This window comes from Mus caroli, chromosome X (assembly GCF_900094665.2).
Source record: "Mus caroli chromosome X, CAROLI_EIJ_v1.1, whole genome shotgun sequence".
Lineage (NCBI taxonomy): Eukaryota > Metazoa > Chordata > Mammalia > Rodentia > Muridae > Mus > Mus caroli.
In genome coordinates, this window is record NC_034589.1 from 67,975,166 (window position 1) to 67,985,435 (window position 10,270).

Consider the following 10,270-nt stretch of genomic DNA (forward strand, 5'->3'; position numbering starts at 1 on the left):
ACATATCCTTTCATTTATTCTACACTGTGAGCCAAAGCCCTGTTTTCCTGTGGCCCTGTGGCCCTGAAGACCTGCGTGCCTCTTGCCTAATAGAACCAAAAGGAGAAGAATCCCTTTGGTGATGGTGTTCAGGATCCCAGCAGGCAAGAATTACTTGAAGTGGGTAAGTAGCTGCTTGCAAGGCCTGGAGGCAAAAGTCTGCTGGAAGTCAGAGGTAGTCTAGGCCAAAATTAGTTAAAGAAGACTCAGTTAGATGAGACTCAGATCAAAGCCCATGGGTCCTAATGAGGAGTGGGGGCTGTCCCCACCATGTCAGAATCATTGGTGGTCAGGAAACTGAGGTCAGAGTACTGCCTTTAACTCTGCCACTGATGACAGCAGCCACCCAGCCTAGGCTGTTCAGACGTGAAGCCATAACCCCTTTATTCAACATGCATCTGCCTGGATCACTTTGTACCAGGCAGATCTGCTCTTGGCTCCATCTACTGAAAACTTCACTTGTGTGTCCCAACAGATCGACCTCAACATCATTGGTGATACAAAGACTGTCTTTGTTCACAAGAAAAGAAATGAAGGCCACCATTGCTGAGTTATCTTGCAATCCTTAATATTATGAAAGGAAAGTAAACCTTTAACAACTCAACCCTCCAAACCATGTACTCTCTTGTTTTCACTCTGTATTAAAGTATATATTTAATTTAGAACTCAGAAGATTAGGCAGGCAGCTACTTCAATCAGATTCTTGCCTTCTTTGGCGACTGCTCAGAAGTATGACCATGTAAAAGCACACAGACATGGGAATGCTTTGCTTTTTTATTGTACTTTCAGGGATTTCTGACCATGAATGTTTAGCTCCATTAGCTTGGGCCTATAGCGAAGCAGCCATCATGATGGAAGTTTATGACAACACAAAAACCATTCACCTTGTCACTAGAATACAAAAGAAAGGGAAAGAGGCTGGTATAGGCCCTTCCCACAATAACAAAGACCTCCCGTGAAAACATATCTTCTAAAACTCAAACTCTCATCGTTTCCTGGCAGTACCACCACAAGGAGTAAGCCTTTAACACATAGTTCTTTTAGGAACACTTAACATCAAAACCAACCATAGTCTGCCCAAGAGGACATGAAAACCCGTCAGCATTTCCTCTGTACTCCATCCTGTGTAGTTTTTTCTTTGAGCAGTTCTTGAGTTACATTTTTAATAATAAACAATAATAACAGGTAAAGTCATTTCCAGAGTTCTGTAAGCCATTCAAGTAAACTATTGAACTTGAGGAAGAACCCTGAATTTATAACCAGCCATCAGGAAGGGCAGATGGCAACTTAGGACATGAACTGGCATCTGAAGTGGAGGCAACCCTGTGGGAAGTGGACTAACTCTAGGTAGCTTTGTGTCAGAAGTGGATCTCATTGCAGAACATGCAGTTGGCATCTCGAGATTCAGAGAATAAACTGTTGGCCAGAGGCAAATACCTACACTTTTGGGCTGGGTGGGTCAGTATGAGTCAAAATAGTTGAGACCCTATTAATTAATCTGGGGGCTACTTGAAATACTCTGCAGGAGTGATTCAGGTCCATCATGAATGAACTCTAAAGTAGGGAGATGATCCTAGACCCTCAGCCTCAGCCAATCATCTATGTTGTGGTGGTTTGCAGCATAGGTCCATATCTAAAGGGCCCAGCCTGCTATTCTTTATGGCTGTGCTCTGCAATGTAGACCTCCTCAAGTGGCCCCCACTATCACATGAGTCACTTCCTTTCAATGGATTTTTATATGCTGCTGTTTTTTTTTTTTCTTTTGGAATGGATAGCTAATTCATTCAACAAAATCTTCACACTTAGGGAAATGGATAGTGAATTCTCTCAACCATTTGACAGAATCTAGAAAAAGAAGGAACATTCCCTAAAGGGAACAGAAAATAAGAAAATGGCAATCCAAACATAAACATAGATGCCAAAAATAAAACTCCACCACCTCAGCAGTCATAGATAGTGAAGGTATATGGAACATAGTCTTGTATCAAAAGCAAGTTGGTGTAGATTCAGGGGTACAATTGCTACCTAGCTCTCATTCATATACAGTAGGATAGAATTCAGTTCAAAAATTGGAAAGTCAACTATCAAACTTTTAGAGAAGTACACTTGACAACAATGACCATGAGCTTTAATTATGTCATAGCCTTATTTTACCTCTTGACATCTTTCATGCCTCAGAATCCAAAGTTAAGGCACCAGGTTGAAGAGGATCCCTGGATCAACTGAAGTTCTGCATCACTCTCCTTTACTGCCCAAATCTATGGAGAAGCCTGATTTGCAGCATTGGTTGCTACAAAATTGAATTGTGTCCTTAGGGCAAGTTATTTATTCTAGCACAATTGCTTTTCTGAAGGGCTCCAGGAGCTTTGGATTGCTATCTGGGCTCAGCCACTTCAAAGCTATGTGGCTATATGCCCTCACTTCTCTAAGCCTCAGTATCCTCCTGTGGACCATACACCAATGACAGCAGCTAGTAGGCAGTACAGGAATATATTCTGGATCAGATCTGTCTGCCTAGACTCTCAGTAAGGGCCACATCAACAGGCAACTAAGATCATAGCCCCCAGAAAGAAAGCCAGCTGGTCATGGATCATTCCCTGTCGGTGACTGGTGAGACCTTCACTCCCATTGCAAGCAAACATTTACACTGAAGCTTCCAAGTATAAGTTACCTCTTGATCTATCCAGAAATGTCCTACTAAAGGGCCAAGCATGTGACTTTGGTCATGTGTGGCATTTTACACACAGTTTTACTTAAACTTCTTTAGTTCATTTTTGAGACAGGATCTTGGTGTGGAGCTCTGGGTGTCCTCAAACTCAGTATGTACACCAGAATGGTCTCAGACTCAAAGCAATCTTGCCTCAGACTCCCACGTGTTAGGACTACAGAAAAAAAGCCACCAACCCCAGCCAATAATTTAATTTTCACCAAAGGGAAAAGCCTTCTTATGGAGGTAGCAGAAAGAAGGGGTCCAAAGTATCAAGGGTGGATTTCTCAGGATACCTAGGAGAGGCATTTGGCACCATTCTTAAAGATTAGCTTTCCTGTTGAGATCAGGAACTGCTGGCCAATGTATTCCTGTGCTCCCTACTAGCTGTTGCCATTGGGGCAGGGGCACCCTGAACATCTGGAAAAGTGTCATACCTTCCCTTTGGGATATGTTCCACAGAAGGATATGGAGGCTTAGAGTAGTGTGGGCATATAGCCATATAGCTTTGAAGTGGTTCGCCAATTTTGGCACCCTGTGTAAAATGTAAATAATTATCATTACATCACAAAGTGGTATGAGCCTGAAATGAAATTATTTCCGACATAAAAAGTATTAAATAAACGTCCACCAACTATGCACAAGAGAATCACTTGCCTTGATCCAGCTTCATCAAGGTGGTCTTGTCTCTCAGTAATGTCATGTCAGGCAGGGATCAGAAGTCTCTGGTCTTGTGGCTACCAAAATTTGGATCAGATTGAAATGTCAATTGCAGGCTTGTGGTCACTGTTCCTCCAGGCAGGGCAGCCTCCTAGAAGAGGAGGTCTACCCTTGCCATGCAGGTAAATCTCAACCAAGGTGACTTCTGAGGCCTTTTATCAAACTCCTTCCTTGTGGAAACTGAATCCTCTCTGGCCTTCTCTGGTCATCTTGACATAGTCACTCTTTCTTATGCTATATTCACCAGGAGCTTCAAGGGGCCAAGGCAAGCTGCCTACATCCCTACATAATTAGGTCTCTCTGGGTCCCAGTCATGTCATTGCATGTCAACTTCATCTTCTCTGGGTTGTCACATAAGCCACTCAACCCTACTATGGATGCCTTCTCCTCCACCATTTATTCCTGAAGACCAGATAGTTTCCCTAAATTGTCTCACATGGCATTTCTTATTTCTAAGTAATAGATGATTGGTGGAAGCAGCCAACACAAACAGGCTCTGAACCCCAGGCCTCCCTAGTCAAAGCTGGAAAGTAGAGTTGGGAATGAGGATATGAAATCGTGCGCCAGCCACACAGAAACATTCTGCTGCTCCAAGAAACCTACATCAAAGTGGCCACAGGGTGAGCTAATAGAAGGTGAACAAATGTGACTCCACATTAATTGCCCTTTACGTAGAATCCAGACTTTACAGGGAGGGAAGGGCTGGGATTATAGGTGTGCACTGCTATTTCTAGATGTGGTGCTGAGTCTCTGGGGGATGACTTCTCCTTCCAGCAGTGACACTATAGTTTATGGCTTAAGACACTACTCAGAAGCAAAAACTGCCATTGGCTCTGGGTCTCACATGCTCCCTGGAAAGAGTGCTTTGGCATGGCTTGAGTTGGCTCTTTGTAAAGTACTTGGGGGGCATCAGAGTCACTGTTCAAGTTGAATCTGAAGTTTCTGCGACTGGTAAAGCTAGCCTGTATGCTAAGAACAGCTTTCTTTTTTTGTTTTTATTAGTTGATTTTATTATGAAAGCAGTGTACTGTCATAAAAAAAAATCAAAGAACACAGAAGGGAATAAAGAAATTTAAGTGCCCTCTTATTCTGCCCACACAAACCCACTTCCAGAGGCAGCCACTATAATCATTTTTTGTGTGAAACCTTCTAGATACTTTGTATGTGGAAATATGAGATAAACTGATTTTTGGAAAATGATTTTTGAAAAAGACTCTTAGCATCATTTTAGTAACTGTGTGCATGTGTGAGCATGCAATCACACACATGCACAGTGTACTGAGATCTTACTCATCCTACCTCCTGCTTCACCACTCCTACTGATCCCTCCTCCCAGCTCATCCCTCTTACCTTTATATCTTTTGAAATCACTAAGTTTAAGTAGTATCACTTGCATGCGCATTGCTAAGAGGGTTTTTATTAGAAAGTGTGCAACTTACCAGTGGGTAGACCACAGATGAAAGTGACACACCTCCCCCAGAACCATTAACTATCAACAGCTCTCCAGGGAAGGGTAGGGCCTCCCGTGTTGGAATATCAAAGGGCTGAATTTTGTATACATCTTGAACAGTTAGGGATAAGTGTTGTGTCCTGTTCCTCCTCCTTCTCCTCCTCCCCCCCTCCTCCTCCTCCTCTACCACCACCTTTTGTTCTTCCTTTTGGTATGTGCTATGTGTGTGGAGGCTATGTGTGTGGGGTGTGTATGTGGTATTCATATTGGGTATGTGGGGACATAGAAAATGGGGTAGAAAGAATATAAGGGCCTGAAAATGAAGAAGAAAGCTGTAAAGTGTTCTGCCTATGACATGGCCATTACAGTCATGAACACAGAGCAGTGGCTGGGGACAATATATTGAAGATGACTGGTAACTAGCTTTCTTCCAGAAGGTTCTATGCAGACTGCAATGATCTTACCCAGCTTACCATTTATTCCTCAGTACATTCTGCATACACATGAGTGTTCAGGTCCATGTGTGTATGTGGAGGCCAGAGAAGCACCTAGGGTGTCTTCCATTGCTCTCTCTGCCTTTCCCCTTTTGATGGGGTCTCTCACTAAATCAGAAGTTCACTGCTTCAGCTAGGCTAGCTGCAAGTAGGCTTCCTGAATATGCCTTTTTGTGCTCCACAATGCTGAGATTACGGGCACATCCAGGTTCTGATTTTTGTAAGGGCTCTAGGGATTCAAACCAGGGTTCTCCTATTTGTACAAAAAGAAAACATTGCATAGCACTCCTCTCTATTCCGAGGCTTTTATATTCTCTCTGCCCCCTCTTTTACAATGCTACCTGGGCCCTGGAAGGGATGATATAGGTGTCCTGCTAAGGGCTAAAACTCAACTGTCACTTATTATCAGCACTTTGCCCAATCATGAGTCTCTGCACTAACCACCACCCATTACAAAAAGATTCTTCTCTGTGCACAGTGGAGAGCAACATTAGTTAGTCTGTAGTTATAATCATGAATAGTTAGAATACAATTTGGCGACATGTCCAATTAACAAAGCATCAATAGTATGTTGTCCCCTAAGGCACGTGACTTTCCCTTTTGATCAGCTTTACATATATTGCCTACTATAGACCAGGCCTCAAATCTAATCAGAAAGAGATTACCTTCCAAGCAGTCATATGATAATTGCACCAGTGGTAAAATATTGCCTGGCAGGTCAGCATACAGAATCCACAGCTGGGTAAGGCCACTAACGAGTACTCTTCCATAGCAGCCTGCACATAACATCCTGGCACTATGAAAGCTAACCAGGAAACAAGCTTCCAAATCGGTTTCATCTTGGTTTCTATATGCCTTGCAACCAAAATCGGTGGTTTCTTAACCAATAGGTTCTTAACATCTGGTCCTAATGGGCCACCAAGAGCAACTGCTGTATGCTATATGATTTGGGGAGCTAGTGGAGCTTCCTTGACCAATAACTCATAGAAAGGTGTTTGGTTTCATAGAGACCAGGCCAGCTGGGCGCTAAACTCTATAGGTAATTGAGGATGCCCTTGAGTTCCAGATCTTTCTGTCTCTACCTATGAAGTACTGGAATTATGGGAATGAATTTTTTTAAAGTGAAACAGGTAGAGAGATGGACCAGCAGTTAAGAGTAATGGTTGTTCTTCCAGAGTACCCAGGTTTGATTCCCAGCATCCACATGACAACCCACATAACCCCAGTTCTAGGAGATCTGATGCCCTCTTCTGGTCACCATGGGCATTCCACACATGTGCTATACAGATATATGTTCAGGCAAAAAAAAACCCCATACATATAAAATGAAATAAGTAAATCTTTTTAAAAGTGAAACATTATAGGAAATACAAAATAGAACATGAGAAAACAAAAACAACAACAACAACAATACTCAAATCCTGCTCTGAGAGAGCCAGGATCTCACTCCTAAGCCCACAGGTGAGATCACCACTTTCACTACAATAACTATCCAAAGAGGGACCTGCCAGGAGAACACTGGGTACAGGAACCATGGAACAGCTGGGGACAGGGTCCTTCTGGTCTCCATCTGCATCCTAGAGCTAAAGCTGTCACACAGGCCTCCATACCCAAATCCCACCCAGGACAGAGCTGGTCTCCGCAGGAGTGCTAACACACCTAAGATCACAGGCTAACAGGTCCACAGGAGTGTCAGAGACAGCAAAACCAACTAACACCACAAATATCCAGATAGCGAGAGGCAAGCACAAGAATCTAAGCAACAGAAACCAAGGCTACTTGGCATCATCAGAACCCAGTTATCCCACCACAGCAAGTCCTGGATACTCCAACACACCGGAAAAGCAAGATTCAGATCTAAAATCACTTCTCATGATGATGATAGAGGACATTAAGGAGGGCATAAATAACTCCCTTAAAGGAATACAGGATGGCTTTGCCAGTGCCTTGCAAATACAGAAATGGATGCTCACAGTCATCTATAGGATGGAACACAGGGCCCCCAATGGAGGAGCTAGAGAAAGTACCCAAGGAGCTGAAGGGGTCTGCAACCCTATAGGTGGAACAACAATATGAACTAACCAGTACCCCCCAGAGCTCGTGTCTCTAGCTGCATATGTAGCAGAAGATGGCCTAGTGGGCCATCATTGGGAAGAGAAGCCCCTTGGTCTTGAAAACTTTATATGCCCCAGTACAGAGGAACGCCAGGGCCAAGAAGTGGGAGTGGGTGGGTAGGGGAGCAAGGCAAGGGGGTATAGGGGACTTTTGGGATAGCATTTGAAATGTAAATGAAGAAAATATCTAATAAAAAATTTTAAAAAGGAGGACACAGGTAAATAGTTACAAGTCCTTAAAGGGGGAACACAAAATCCTTTAGTTACAGGAATATACAATCAAACAGTTGAAGGAAAGGAACAAAACCATCCAGGATCTAAAAATGAAAATAGAAACAATAAAGAAGTCACAAAGGGAGACAGCCCTGGAGTTAGAAACCCTAGGAAAGAGATCAGGAGTCATAGATGTGAGCATCAGCAACAGAATAAAAGAGATTGAAGAGAGAATCTCAGGTGCAGAAGATTCCATAGAAAACAGTGACACAACAGTCAAAGAAAATGCAAAATTCAAAAAGCTCATAACCTAAAACATCCAGGAAATTCAGGACACACTGAGAAGACCAAACCTAAGGAAAATAGGTACAGAAGAGAGCAAAGACTCCCAACTTAAAGGGGCAGTAAATATCTTCAACAAAATTATAGAAGAAAACTTCCCTAACCTAAAGAAAAAGATGATGAACATACAAGAAGCCTACAGAACTCCAAATAGATTGGACCAGAAAAGAAATTCCTCCTGTCACATAATAGTCAAAACACTAAATGCAAAAAGACAAAGAAAGGCCGGACGTGGTGGCTCACGCCTTTAATCCCAGCACTTGGGAGGTAGAGGCAGGCAGATTTCTGAGTTTGAGGCCAGCCTGGTCTACAAAGTGAGTTCCAGGACAGCCAGGGATATACAGAGAAACCCTGTATCAAAAAAAAAAAAAGACAAAGAAAGAATATTAAAAGCTGTAAGGGAAAAAAGTCCAGTAACATATGAAAGCAGACCTATCAGAATTACCCCAGACGTCTCACCCAAGACTATAAAAGCTAGGAGATCCTGGGCAGATGTCACACAGACCCTAAGAGAACACAAATGCCAGCCCAGGCTACTATATCCAGCAAAACTCTCAATTACCGTAAATGAAGAAACCGAGATATTCCATGACAAAAACAAACTTATATAATATTTTTCCATAAATCCAGCCCTACAAAGGAAAACAGATGAAAAATTCCAACAAAAGGAGGGAAACTACACCCTTGGAAAAGCAAGAAAGTAGTCTTCTTTCAACAAACCCAAAAGAAGATAGGCACACAAACATAATTCCACCTCTAAAATCAAAAATAACAGGGAATAACAATCACTATTCCTTAATATATCTTAACATCAATGGACTCAAATTCCCCAATAAAAATAAATAGACTAACAGACTGGATATGTAAACAGGACCCAGAATTTTGCTGCATACAGGAAATGCACCTCAGTGACAAAGACAGACACTACCTCAGAGTAAACAACAAAAACAACAGAAAGCCTACATACACATGGAAGCTGAAGAACACTCTATTCGATGATAACTTGGTCAAGGAACAAATAAAGAAAAAATTTAAAGACTTTTTAGAATTTAATGAAAATGAAGGCACAACATTCCAAAACCTTATGGGACACAATGAAAGCAGTGCTAAGAGGAAAACTCATAGCTCGATTCCCTCCAAAAAGAAACTGGAGAGAGCATAAACTAGCAGCTTAACAGCACACACGAAAGCTCTATAACAAAAAGAAGCAAACAGACCCAAGAGGAGTAGACAACGGGAAATAATCAAACTCGGGGATGAAATCAACCAAATAGAAACAAAAAGATCTATACAAAGAATCAGCAGAACTAGGAGTTGGTTCTTTGAGAAAATCAACAAGAGAAACCCTTAGCCAGACTAACCAGAGGGCACAGAGACAGAATCCAAATTAACAAAATCAGAAATGAAAAGGGTAACAAAAGAAGTGGAGGAAATTCAAAAAATCATTAAACCTACTACAAAAGCCTATTTTCAACAAAACTGGAAAATCTGGATGAAATGGACAATTTTCTAGACAGATACCAGGTACCAAAGTTAAATCAGGATTAGATAAACCATGTGAACACACCCATACCCCCTAAAGATGTAGAAGCAATCATTAAAAGTCTCCCAACTAATAAAAGCCCAGGATGGCTTTAGTGGGTTTAGTGCAGAGTTCTATCAGACCTTCAAAGAAGACCTAATAACAATACTCTACAAACTATTCCACAAAATAGAAACAGAAGGTACTCTACACAATTCATTCTATGAAGCCACAATTATGCTTATACCTAAACCACACAAAGACCCAACAAAAAAAGAGAACTTCAGGCCAATTTCCCTTATGAATATCGATGCAAAAATACTCAATAAAATTCTCGCCATGATCAAGTAGGCTTCATTCCAGGGATGCAGGGATGGTTTAAGGACCTCCCTCCACATAAAACCAGGTACACTGAAACTCATAGAAGAGAAAGTCGGGAAGAGCCTCAAAGATATGAGCACAGGGGGAAAGTTCCTGAACATAACAGCAATGGCTTATGCTCTAAGATCAAGAATTGACAAATGGGACCTCATAAAATTGCAAAGCTTCTGTAAGGCAAAGGACACTGTCAATAGGACAAAATGGCAACCAACAGATTGGGAAAAGATCTTTACCAACCCTACATCTGATATAGGGCTAATATCCAATATATACAAAGAACTCAAGAAG